The sequence below is a fragment of the Manis pentadactyla genome, chromosome 6, assembly GCF_030020395.1.
Source record: "Manis pentadactyla isolate mManPen7 chromosome 6, mManPen7.hap1, whole genome shotgun sequence".
In the NCBI taxonomy this organism is placed as follows: domain Eukaryota; kingdom Metazoa; phylum Chordata; class Mammalia; order Pholidota; family Manidae; genus Manis; species Manis pentadactyla.
Genome location: NC_080024.1, coordinates 99,326,666 through 99,341,303, shown reverse-complemented (window position 1 = coordinate 99,341,303; position 14,638 = coordinate 99,326,666).

Here is a 14,638-nt window from a genome sequence, read left to right as displayed (position 1 = left end):
GAAAAAAAGGACTCAAGGACTCACCCTGAACAGCCCATTATATTCACAAAAGCGGAAGCTAACCAAACGTGCAATCAGAATGGGGGAACAAACTATTGGTAAAGGTAAATAATGATAAAGAATACTTGCAACAGAAAATAATATCTTGGTTTGAAAAGGTCATCCTGGCTACTGTGCACCACAGAGAGAGGGGGACCCGTCATAGAAATGGGAATATTTCACCTATTGGTAGAGGGAAAGCAGTGTATATAGATGCCAACAGAGATATGCTGGTAGATTTTTAGTGAAAAAAATACATCAATTCTCCTTTTATTGTTTCTATTGGGTAAAGTAAGAAGCATTACATCAGCTGACACTGGGCCGAGTAACGGGTAATGGGGATTTAGGAAGTTCACAGACAAGCCAAGTACAGAGAGTTGCCAGACACGGCTGAGACCCACTAAAGGCTTGTGATCTGAAGTGGGTGTGGAATGTGGATGCTGTTCAACAACAGACCACGTCACGACCCCTCCAGTATGGAAGGCGAGTAGACAGGAGAGAATGGGGGCATAGGAGGGTTCAAAGACTATAAAAATGTAAGACTCAGTATACTTAATTTTTAAATCTTTTCTGTTTATTTAGCTCCCATGGTCTCAATTTCATCCTTCGATGCCAGTTAGCCGGGTTGGTGGATGCTAAAGCACAGAGGAAACAATGCTTGTCTCATTTTGTTATAGCAGCTATAATAGTGTGTCTGGCGAGCCTCAACAGATGGTGCACCAGTGCCTTTCATATATACACACACACACACACACACTTATATTTAGTGTAATAATTCAATTTGTCAAACAAGGGGAAATTCAACATAACTGAAATACAATTTATGGAAAATAATTTTAAAGATGAGTGATAATTGAAGTATGGGTTTAAATAAAAAGAATAGACATACTGAAAATAAGTTACAACTGTTCTTTGCTATAGATATACTACTTTTGTCTATTTTTAAAACAAACTCACCAAGTACAGTTCCCTGAGACTTGCCCGAAATGAGTTAAATTTGCAAACAAATAGTCTTCTGCCACAGTTGCTCTGAAACGATTGGTTGCACATGGCCAACTGTTTCTCAGTTTCACTCTAGAATTCCTCAAAACCCGCAGGTAGATACCATCTGGTCCTGGTGATTAATCCACATTTACTTTGTCAATTTTTCGAAAACATCCAGAGTATTGACCACTATTTGATCTTGTGTATCCAACCTGCTCGTTTCCTGGAACAATCTGGATTTGAGAATCTCCTTAATATCTTCCCAGTTAAAGTCTGAGGCAAAAATTTAATTCAGTCTATCAGGCCTCACATTTTTGTGTTGAGTATGTTATTTGCCCCAAAGTCAGCCAGGGATCCCAGGATGGTACCACCACTGGATTTCTGCATTAGAAACCGAAACGCCTTTCCCTGGCTTCTGAATCTCTCATGAGACAACCTTTGCCCAACTTGCTTGCAGTTTACATAATGAACTCTTCCCTCATCATTCTGTCCATCTTTGAACCTCCAGCACATTTGCCAAACAGTCTATTTTTGGCAAGGACCTGTTATGTTTGATAACTGACACACATTCTTGCTGTTCACCATAAGGTACATATCAATATTCTCCAAACATTCTGTACATATTAATTCTGAAAAAGATCCTATACTGTTTTCTCCTAGACATGTTAACATTTTTTCCCCCTTGCTCACTCAGGTGTTGAATTAAATTTCATAACAACTGTTACTTAAGAGACAAGAAACTATTACTATTTATGAGGATTTTTTTATTCTTTTCCCTACGTGCCTGAAAGTCTGATGTGTCAATTGTTTGTGTAGATGCACACTGTAGGAGAATATGAGAACAATTTGGGTTTCCTTGTGTAATATCATAAAAATGATGAAAGATTCTCTATAGAGAGGGTCCTGTATCTTTTCTGAAATTCCTCTGATACACAAATGTCTAGAAATATTAAATTCAAGGTGATGAAGTATTTCTATTAATGTACATCATATATGACTAATATCATTAAATCATACTAATCTTTCTCAGAAGAACTCAAAAGATTTAGCAGCTTTATATAACACTTTAAATCTCACAACCAGAGCTGTGAGCTGTGAGCTGGGGATGAGAGGAGAGGTTGATCTGGTCAGTACAGCCACCCAAGATTGCTCTCTTCTCCTGCTGTCCTTAGTCTGCTTACAGACAGATGTTGGATAATTTTCCACCTGACACTGCAAAGCATTTCAGTACAACTATAATCCATCCACTGAAGCTCTTCACCTGTGCAGAATCCAAAAGTCATTTTACTTTCAGTCATAGCCATTTATAAATATAGCAAAAATAAAACTTTAGTAATTGTGTAATTTCAATTCAGTCTTCATCTGTTCAGAAATTATTGCTTGCAGTGAGTCAACACCCAAATCTAATAAGTATATGAAATTGGGAGACATTAATGAACACAAAGGAAGTGTCAGCTGTAGAGGAAATAAAGGAAACTATGATTTGCCACAGTGCTCATTTCAGCCAGGTTAATAACTGCTTATTATACTCTCCCTAAGGGACCAATTAAGAATGAGTCTCTGGTGATGAAATGTATTTTCAGCAATGGAGACAGACTCATTTTACCGTTGCTCCTATTTTGTTTGTATATATTCATGGTTAATTAGCATAATCATATTTTTCAATGTTATATACATTAAGTAAAATACATAAAACCAAATGCAGGAAAAATCATATGTACAAATTACACACATATGCATGTAAATACTACCATACACGTATGCTTCATGGCTTTGGATGGCAGAATAAGGTGAATTTTCACCTTGCATCCATTGCTGACATGATGGGCAGCTTTAGGCAAATTATTTTAATGCATGAATTTTAGAATTTTTCGGAAGCAGTTAAGATAATGCACCTGAATCAATGCTACTGATTCAGTTACTAAATTACATTATTGCATTTGCATACTGAGAATTATGCTTGAAATGGGTAGAAATTGCCTTGGGTTTCCCTAACATAACAGTTAATGACACTTGGCCATCTCAGAGAATCACCTGGACCATCTCACTTTCTACAGGCTTAACAACAGACTACACCCCCAGTGCACCATTTCTGATCATTCCAGTCTTCTGCTTTTACAATTTGAAGTTTAGGCTCTCATTTCTGTTCAGTGTCTATTTGGATGGCCTACTGCAGCCCCAAATCCCATTCTACTTCCTGATTAAACCTCTTCCTCTCACCTCCCTCCTGCCATCCTCAATGACTTCCGCATTCACACTGAAAATTTGTTACTACCCGCTAAATAATTATACATGTTTGACACTGTTGCCAGCAGAACCATTTTACTGTCTAATTCTCAGGAATTATTTATATCTTCATCTGCCCTACTTGCCACATCCAGCAAACATGCTTCAGACTCCCACTGGAATATTCTACCTCTCATTACTACAACCTTTTCTTAGATTGCAACCTTTTTGGCTACATAACATATTCCTCTCTACTCTCAGTGATCTATAAATAAATGCTTTAATAGCACTGTAAATAGTACATGAGACTCATTCATTCCTTAATTCCTCTTTTGTCAAAGGCTGTGCATTATTCCTCTGTGTGTGTGTGTGTGTGTGTGTGTGTGTGTGTGTGTGCGCGCGCGTGCACGCGCGCATGTGTGCGTGCTCTTAACAACCGTGCTTTGACCTTGATACCTACACAATAAGCTTGTGAAGTTCAACTAAGGGAATATTAAGAATTAAAGAAGGAACTTCTATTTCCAATGATAACCGCCAAGTATTTATCACCTATTCCTCCACCTATTTCATTGAAGTGATAGGAGTGACCCTTTGTAAAGAATTCCTTCCTGTATGACAGCCCCAGAAACCAGCAAAGAGTTCCATCAGCTGATTAGAAATCCTGGGGAGAATTTCTACTTTTATTTATTTATTTTTATTGAAGTGTACTTGACATACAATATTTTATTAGTTTCAGGCGTGGAACAGTGATTCAATACTGAGCACACTCAAAAGGTGTGTGCGGTAATTTCTGAAAAGAGGACAGATGCTCCTGCATGGCCCTGCTGTGCATGTGGACATGATGTCTGGGTATGTAGCAACAATTTTCATACATGAGGAAAGAAGGATGAAAAAATACAAAAGAATTATATTGTGCAAAAAAATACAGCTGTAGGTGGAAGAGAAATTTCAAAAGAACTGAGGTTGCTATGTGCTGACATCATTGTATAGCTGTGGCTGATTGTAAACATGCTTACAAAGATGTACAAACATGCATAGGAATATGAATATGAAGTAAACTAGACCTAGCTTACAGACCGAGGTGGGCTGGAAATTGTCATGTTAATCCACCATAAGCTTTTGATTATTCAAAATGTCAAAAGTAACATCACTTTAATAAAAAGTTTGTCAGATTCCTGTCAAGCCCATTCAACCGAAGTCATTTTAGAGCACTCCACCGTTGAGTCGCTAAAATATTCCCAAATTTAAAAGAATGTCAGCTTTTTATCCAGTTAGCCCTAGGAGGAGACTATGATATTGTAATCCCAGCCCCTCCAAGCTGGGAGAAGTGCCTAAGTAAATCGGCACAGTTACAACACCGAGTACACCATGTTTTGTGACTCAGGGTCTGCTCCCCTGTTTCTGACAAATGCAGGCACTATCAGATAAGCTGTCAATTCTCTTAGATGTGTAATTTTATAAGGGGCTAATTTTTCACACTACCTAATGAGATTTTGCTAGCAAATAAGTGCCTAAAACATATGGGGACAATGTACATTAGATCCAAGAGAACTGTTATCTTTAGAACTGCCAGAGTTGAAATTTTGAAGAGATAAAACTGATTTTTTTTTCAAAATTAATTTCTTTTGTCTGCTGTTCAACACATATGTTAGAGCTAAAGAATTTATGATAACATCTACAATTGTTTGACAATTCGTTAAAAAGCATCATGTTTACATTTTCATAGGAGACTAAAATCATACTTGCTCCATCCAGGACAACTGAGTTTATTATTGGCAATGGCTTATATTAAGAAAGTATAATATATCCCCCAGTTCCTATCTTTCATTGTGTCTATAATATATATTAGATTCACAAGTATTATTTTTAGAGTATAATGTACTTTGATATATGTACTCTGTCTACCCAAATTAATTGTAGACCCTTTAAAGAGAAATTGTATGTTGACTTTATTTTTAAGTAGGAATATGTATTTGCTCTGCCATACCCAGAAAAAGTTATGTATCTAGAGAGATCTAGATATATAGCTTTATATGTATATATATATATATATATATAGCCTTCAATCACAAGGCAGAGGTCACAATCTTCAGTGCTGGTAATAATGGAGGTCTTGTCAAGTCCCTTGAAAAGCCAAACTGTACCCATCTCTAGGGGTCTTTATTGCCCTGTGTTCCCATCCTGAAGGTATACAGTTACCTCTGCTATCCAAAGGTATAAAACGTTTCATAAGCTGAAATGGCATAAAGGGAAGAAACAATTACCACTAATTTATCTGGGAAGATTTATGAGTATTCCCAGACCCAAGAACTCATCTCTTTTAGGCATTTCTGATGTCTTAAGACACATCTTGCTAATGGATGCACAAATAAACCAAGATAAAGCACAGCCACTGAAAGGCTCAGCTCAAAGCTCTGGCGGCTTGGTGCCCAGACTCTGAGTACAGCCCCTGAGAGAGGAGGCTGGCAGCACCATTCTTGCTGCTAAGCACTGTTTTTGCAATATCCTTTTTCCAGAAAAACAAAAATCTCCTTTGGACATCTTTCAGAAAGTGAAAAGAGGTAATTAGGTGTTTTTAAAAAGCCAACTGGTATGATGTAAACTTTCAAAAAGCAGGGGATAACTGCATTACATTCTGATGTGTCCCGGTGCCTAACCTGCAGCCAAAGGTGAACCGTAAGCAAGTATACAGTGCAATTCATTGGCATATTCATGCCCATCATTCCAATCATTTACATAAATAAGACTTTCCAGTCTCAGCTGGGTTGATTGGGAGATAAATGCCAAATATCCCTGGGTGGTAAACTCAGCAGGTCTGACCTTGTCTAACCCTTCTGGGCTGGATCTGTGCTTGCATCTCCTGCTTTCTCTGTTTGCTGTATGATCATAGAAAGATGAGTGTGTGTAACTCCAGGGGAAAGTATATTCCCACCCTGGGGCAAATAAACTTCGAAACTGAAATCAGTCAAAGGGAGAAATAAAGTGGGAGAAAAACATTTATTGCCCACAAGCAGTCGTCCACTTCTGCTTGCCTGTGTCTCTCATGACCCAGTTGCAAAAAGAGACCCCACCCAATCTCTCTGGTCCAGATATACCCTCACTCCCCATGTAATCACCCATTAATATGAAGATGGACTACTTCTCTCCGCCCCTTGGAAACACCTTATTGATATAGAAATGCACAAAGGCCAGGCGAGAGATTCTGGAAATATTGCAGTTTTTCCCACATTGCACCTCTTGAGTCAGGCTTCTCATTTGTAAAGCTGAGCTGAAAAGGCCACATAATTAAATGAGATCGTGTACACAGACAGCATAATGTCTCTTCAGTGATGGTAATAACGGAGGTCTTGTCAAGTCCCTCAAGACATAACTTCATCTCTCAAGACATGGAAGAAGAGAAGTGAGTTCTTTTTCCATACTTACTTAAAACAATCAAGTGTTGGGCAGTATTTCCTATCAGAGTTGTAGATCAGATTTGGTTTTAGAACCAACACAATATCAAAAGTTATCACAGAGGGTGGCAATATTTAAAAAGTTAAAAATACAATGAAATTTCAGCAGAGGTGCAACAATGTAGTCGCAATTCTTTTCTATCACACTGGGCATGAGTCTACCCCTTTGTTAAGATTTTATCTTATTTATAACCCCTGGAGTCCAGAATGCAAACACATTTTTATGATTATCCTTGTATTTACAAAAAGTGGATTATGATTTCCTTTAATCTATATTGAACCTCTTGTTTTTCACCTTGTGAACTTTCTTAAAATTAAAACAAATAAGATCTTTCAAGACTTAAATGAGTTCTCTTACTAGGACTGTTTGCTTTCATTATAAATGTGGTTGTAAAAAAAACAAAAGTATTATAATCAACTATTTAGGATTTCTTATGAAATTCTTTCTACTCAGAATATGAAAGTTTTACCTCTCTTATTTGAGCATGGGCAATGTAGGGACAATGGAAGTTCCATGGCTAGGATCCTCACCTGATACCCATTGTGCACCTGCGATGAGGTAGTACTTAGCCTACTGCACAGGCTCATACTTGCATACCCGTTGGCAATAAGCCATTATTGACTGTGTGGCTATATAAAGACTTCTGCCTGGTGCTAAAAGGGGAGGAAAGCAGGAGAGAGAGATCCTAGAAAGTAGAGCAGAGACTGGGAGAGGAGACAAAGCCTTGAGTAGAGGAAGCGCCTGGTGCAGAGATGGAAGCAGATGGGTATCTTGCACTCAACCTACTGCCGGTAGGAGCCCCTTTTTACCTGCAACATTCCATTGTCATTATTTGGTCTCCTCGAATCCATAGTGAACTTGCCATGAGCTGAGAACTCCCTCCACCTGGAGCTACAAATACCTCTAAGTATAGGATTTTGCCTTGCACCTGTTAGTAATGAATGGGGAAATTTACTTAACCTATAACATGTCAAATCCATGATTATTTTCTAACAAACCCAGAATCCAGTAATCAAGTTCAATATTGGCTAAGCTACAATTCATTTGTTTTCTTTAATGGGAGGTAAGAAACGCATTTGTAGTTCAAATTTTTTGTGATAGATGAAAATGAATTTTGTTTACAGCTTCACATTGTGTCTGTTCTTTCAAAATCATTCAAATATATTTACAGGAGAATAAAGCCAACATTGATGGTACTATTGGCTAAAGTGATGTCAAGAAAATCTGACAAGAATATTAGGAAAATTGAAGACATAATAGAGAATAAAGAATAAAAAAATCTCCTGAAAATATTAGGCAGTTAAAGAAAGTGCTCAGCAGCCAGAAGCAAGAGCACAGGGGGGACCATTATTGCTTTAATCCCTTGCTATTTCACACAGATCTGAGCTCTCTGTGGAAACTAAGATATGAAGCTCACTGGCCTTAGGCATATAAAAAATATCAAAAGTGAAAAAGATGTCACCAAGTTGCAGGAAATCTTGCTCTTTATGTTAAAAAAAGAATGGAAAGGCCTAATCTTCTGCTATTTCACTACAGGATGAGAGTTTTCCAGACAAATAACAAATGTTAAGAGAACACTTTCAAAAAAAAATAACATTTTTGAAAACATAAAACTAAACCAAAAAATTATTCAGGATATCTAGGAACACATAAAACTACACTATTAACATGGTTACTATTTTTAACCATAATGCATAACAACTGGTACATCTTCTTGTTTAGTCATCCAAGCAATTTACACTGAAATGCAATAGTTTATTATCAATTGCTTTTTTATGTGCCTTTAGATATGTATATATACATAAATAAAATATATGCCTGATGGATAGAGACTCATTACAGGGATTCACCTAGGCCTTCAGTCATTCAGCTCTGAAATATCTACATCATTGAGAAATGTGTCAAGGAATGTGTGTTGTGGGAGAAGCTAGATTTTACTTAAGTGAGTTAGTAGAAGAGGTATGAGGTGATATTGTGGATGATGTTCAGCAGTCCGCCCTAGAAGAACAGAGATACCGAGGGACACAGGGACATGCTAGGACAAATAGGTGTAGAATGGGATCTGGAGTCACTGCGAAAACAAAGGAAGGGAAATTTTTCAGCTGGAGAATAGGAACATAGGAGGCATTTTGATTTATTTATACATTAACATATTTGCATTGCATCTCTTCCACAAACTGGTGTAAGCATTAGTGGGAGAATGTAAAGCAAAAATGATTCATTATTCTTCAAGTGTAGTCATTAGGAACAGGAATTGGATTGACTCTGAGATGAAGGGCAGCCACTATGTACTGAAAAGCTGTGGTATGATCTGCAGTAGACTAGACACCTCCTATGTATTATCTCATTTATCGTCAACATTCATTGAATTATACACTTTAAATTGTAAATTTTTTGTAGGTGAATTATATCTCAGTACACCTAATTATATGCATATAATTAAATATTATTTAAATACATAAATATATATTTAAAGCCTCTATGTCTCCAAGTGTACTAACTTAGGTGGAGCTCTATTACCAGAATGAACTAGAGCATATTCATTTTTCAAATTGATTAATTCTTATCCTTTGAAAAACACCTGAATTCATTCATTTAGAGGAGTTACCATATCCAGAAGCACTGATCCAGTTTCAAAGGTTGATCAAAGCTAGAAACTATATTGTGCTGTTTGGGAGAAGGACAGGTACCAATTGCTTTCCAATTTGCCTGAATCTGCCCCTGAACAGGCCATTCTGCAGGAGCACTAATGTTGATTCTATTCCCTTTAGACTTTATTTGCATATGTTTGTCTTACCTGCATTTGAGTAAATCAGACTAATTACTATAAACAAACATACATAAGAAGCAATATTTGGACAGTGATGATCATCTAAAAATGTGATTATATGAGGTGATTGGAATTTCATTAAAATTAAAAATAGAAGTCCTTGAGGAAGAAACTTACATATGAATAAAGTTGATTCTTTAATATTACATTAACTGGGCAGGTTATTGTTATAGCAGGGAAGGGATACAATTCTGCTACACAACCGCTCAGACTACTTAATATTATTTTAATGGAATAAAAAGAGATAATATTTGGTGGATAGATGGTTTGAAAAGTGTTTACTCGTACTCTGTCTTGGCTTTAAAGAACTATCATGAAAATATCGTTATCACTATCTGAAAGATAGTACTGGGAAAGTAAATAATTTCTCTCAACAAATACGATTGAAATATCTTTATCAAAGTTATATGTAACAAGCTTCAGGAAGACACATTTAAATGGAGCAGGGATCATACAGTAAACATTTACTGAGTTCATTTTATGTTTCAAGCACTTAATTACTTGGTATTTCACCTCTTCTGCTTCCAGAAAAATAAAGTGTAGTTGAAGTACTTCAATAAAATATTTCAGATAAATTACTTTAAGCATTATATATACAAATTAGTATTGACTTTAAGAACCTTTGACATTTAAATGTAAGGAGAGAATTTTCAGGATAAGGAAAATGGTAACCTAAAGGTTTTTTACTGCTGACAATGGGAAAGGAGAGCAGAATTTGCCACCCCAGAATACGCCTCTTTGGCATAAGGAATACCTTGAGCATTAATTTTTTTTTAAAGAAACTGCAGACACAGGAAAGGCTCTGAAAAACCAGTCGAGGTTATTTCCTTTTTGTAAGAGAAATTTGCATTTACAAGGGAAATCTCCACTTGTAAGGATATCTCCTTCTCTGGACTAGGAAGAAGTCAGTGACAAAATCTCTAGAAAATTATCAGTGAAGAAGGCAAGGACTTAAACCCACATAACAACCAGACCTTTGTTTACTGTGCTTTGCCTGATAACCTGCATTAATTGACTCTCTACACCCCCAACATCTCCTTTTGCCCTCAGCTGGGGACAGTTTTTTCAGTACTGGCTTGGGCCACTTCCAGGAGTAACTTGGTTTTCTTGGATATATCCCATGTGGATACAGGTGATATGCACATTGTGATGTTTGTTTTTCTCCTGTTCATAGGTCCTTTATTACAGGGGGATCCTAGCCAAGCACACAGAAGGGTAGAGGGAAAATAATTTTTCCTGTTAGAATATATTTCTAATTTAGTATTATTTTATTCATAGCATACCCTCATTGTCTAGAATTTTAAATTATATTCACAAGTTAATTACAGTGATTATTTTACAATTTTATCTCAAATTTAATTATATTAATAATACAAAATTTCTTAAATGCTCACTAGCTGCCAAGTGCTATGGTGAGTAGATGCAGTGATGACTCAAACAAAAAATTAGCCTCTCTTCATGAGCTACATTTACATATATTCATTTGTGGGTTTTTTTCCCTGTTTATTCATTTAATAATCCATCTTCTCTTCTATATTGTAAACTCATGAAAGCATACATCCAGTTCATTTATTGACTATTTACATTTAACACATGACACAGCCCTTAGTTTCTAGCAGTTATTCATTAAGTTTTTTTTAAATAAATGGATGAAAAGTGAATGAATGTTTTTTTATAACGCTTAGCAGTATTGCTAAAGTTGATAAAAAAAATAACCTGAAAATTCAGAAACAAAAAACTATGTTATATTTTTTATTCATTTCTTCATTCAACTGCTCAGGAGATAAAACAGAGAAATGTAATACAAACTGTTTACACTCAAAGCACTCAAAGAACTCAGGGGTTAGGAAGTAAAGACAGATTTATAAGCAAATGGTCACTCCAAAGCCTCACAAGTCTCTGAAGAAAAGAATTCAAGGTGACGGCTAACCAGATCCTTAATAAAAGAGCACCAGACAGAACAAGGGAAGAAATATTTCTTTCTTTCTTCCCTTCCTTCCTTCTTTTTCTTTCTTCTTTCTTCCTTTTCTCCTCTTTCTTTTTTTCTCTCCCTTACTCTCTGTCTTTTTTCTTTATTTTAAAATTATTTTTTGCTAATAAAAGGCCCAAGAATGGCCTCCAAATGATCACTAACACTCTCCCCTTCTATTATAATTTGGAATCATGTCAGTTTTACTCCCCACTAAGATTGGCACATGTTACTAAATATTCAATAAGTTGGCTTTGAACAAATGCCAGTATGAGAAACGCTTCAAATTGTGAAAACTACAACCAGCTATTCACCAGATCGATTAGTACTTATTTCAGTCTTATGCTCTGTGATTAATCAAGGATCAGCTCCCTGTGGGATGTCTTCAGGGATATATTTTGGCTGTTTATTGGATGTGAGGATGGCACGAAGAGTCACAAATATTCAGTCACCTATTATAAAACCCCAGATGCACATTATTTTGAGTGACACTAGGAGTAGAATGTTGGGGAAAACAAGAGGAAGAAAATGACATTGAAAAGTGTGGGGATCTCAAAATGCTGATATTATCTGGTCAAATGGGCCATAGCACATATAATAATATATAATAGTTATTTTTAACACTTATGCAAAAGAGCAATATAAAAACACATAGTAAGGAATCAGAAACATGTTATTGTTTGTCTTCCCAATGATAACTGTTCTGTTAGTAGAAGTAATTAAATGTATATCACTATGAACATGAATGATTTGGTTTGATCCAATTATTTATATTGTCTGGGACCTTGGGTAAGCTGGATAATCCCTTGCACCTCAATTTCTGCCCACTCTCCATCTTTCATAGCATTCTTTAGATTATGCAGATTTAGGTTTTACAAGATGTTAGCAGCAAGCAAAGTTGTTTCTGGCACATGGAGATGTTAAAATAATGTAAAAAGTCATGAAAGCCAAAGAAACTTAAAATACTTCATGCTCAACCAGTTGGTGTCCAAATAGAGTAATCTTATTAGTTAAACAACAGCAATATACATGATGGTGTTAAACTTCACCTGAGCCCAAACAATGGTGATGGTTAAGAAATCTCCACTCTTTTGTGTTCTTGAAAAGGCTTCCCATGAAGAACCTCCCTACCCCCTCTAACTGAGGTAATACTCACTGACCACCCTTTCCCATGACCACATAAAACTCACAGAGGACCCTGTATATGCCCATGACAAGGGCAAATACAAAGTTTCCCCTTTTGCCTGGAAATCCTGGAACTCCAGATGTGGAGCCTCCAGCTCCCAGTTTTTATCTCATGAACAACTGGCTGATGTTAAAACCGTCTGTTGCCCTGGAACTAGCTAGACACAGGGACCACCATTTCCAGTTCAGCTAACTGACTGGACATCTGACTGCCAAACAGTCCTGCCTGTAAATCAGCCCACCCCCTTTAACTGGTCTATTCTCCCTGTCTACATCTAGGCAAAAACCACACTGCTCAGACACTGATGTTCCTAACTCCCTATTGCAATAGACTGAATAAAATCAATGCCTTCCTTGTCTGGTTTTAGCCAAACAAGATATTCAGTTATGTATTAACTAAGTATTTACTATCAACTTTGTGCTAAGCTCTGTTCCACATTCTGAGAATTTAGTAGTAAGCAAAACAGCAAAATGTCCTGGACTTATGGATCTTATATTCCAGTATAGGGTGAAAGAAAATAAAAATGGTAACATAAATATTTGTGTGTCAGGTGGGGTAAGTGTTATGAAGTGACAGGATCACAGGTAAAGGACAGTGGCTGAAAGAGGAATGGTAATGCGGTGCTGATGGATCCGGGGCCAGGGGAAAGCACCTGAATGACTGGCGGGACTGACAGCATGCCCCCGGCAGGGGAAATGGTGTTCTTGGCAGGAGGAGAAGTGTGTGCAAGGCTGGGAGTGAGATGGGTACCAAAACCCAAGGGAGAATGGCAGGGCCAGGAGGGGACAGGTGGGGATGATAAAAGACATGGGGACCTACATCAGTTAGGACCTTGAAGTAGAGGAAAAGGCATTGGTGGGTTTGAACACAGAAAAAATAAAATTTTGCCTAATGATAAAAACTTGTGTTCCTACTCTCTACAGAAGACTATTCTGAGCAAGAGTAGACGCAGGGAGACACGTCCAGATTCATTTGCTGTGATCAAGATGGGACTATGGGGAAGGATGTCAATGGTTGTGACTTCCTTATATTTTCAGAGGTCAGGATAGTGAAACCTGGTCAGATTCCAGGTGTATTTCCAAAGTAGAGCCTAAAAAGCAGGCTGCTCTATTCCATGTATAATTTCATAAAGAAGAAAAAGAGATGGGTCTGTGATAACTCCAGGTTATTTCTTTTCCTTCAGTTTTTTTAAATTAACTTTTTAAAAATTTAAAGAGATGGGACAAAATGGAGATGAAAATATTAGGGTGGGTTGGGAGTAGATATTTAGTTCTGTTCAGGATATGTTCAGTTTTGAGACACATGTTTGACATAATTAAATATGTCCAATGTAAGGTTTGGTATATAAGACTGAGGGGGCGGGGGAATGGAGACTCTAATTTGACAGTACTCAGTGAAGCAATATTATTTTCTATCTTGAGACTCAAGAAGTTCCCCAGGAGGAGGCTCATGTATAGGAGGGAAATAAGTCAGAAAACTAGGTCCTGGGATCTCTGGGCTTAGAGGTAGAACAGGGCAGTGGCCTCAAACTGTGTTTCACAGTGTCCCATGAAAACTGTGATATTCTGGAACAACTAGGTATCCCTTTGTACATTTTCAAATCAGCACTAAAATTTTTCATCATGAACCGAAGTTGTTATAAGGAACATAATTTCAGTGTATTGTAAATATTGACATTCTTAATGTTTAAAATAACATTGTTCTATCACCTTTTGAATGTACTTTGACCACACACTTTGATGGTTATCCTTGTTCATCTAAAAATACTTGAGCAAGTCCCCTTTAACAGTCAGAAATTCCACATTTTTTATTTTGAACTGATATTTTTGTTCTACTTTAAAAATATATATATATTCAATATCATATACTATTATGCTGTAAAAGTTTTAAAGTTCACCCACTAAAATATTTCTCAAACCAAAAAGAGTCTATGTATATTTTTAAATGTAAG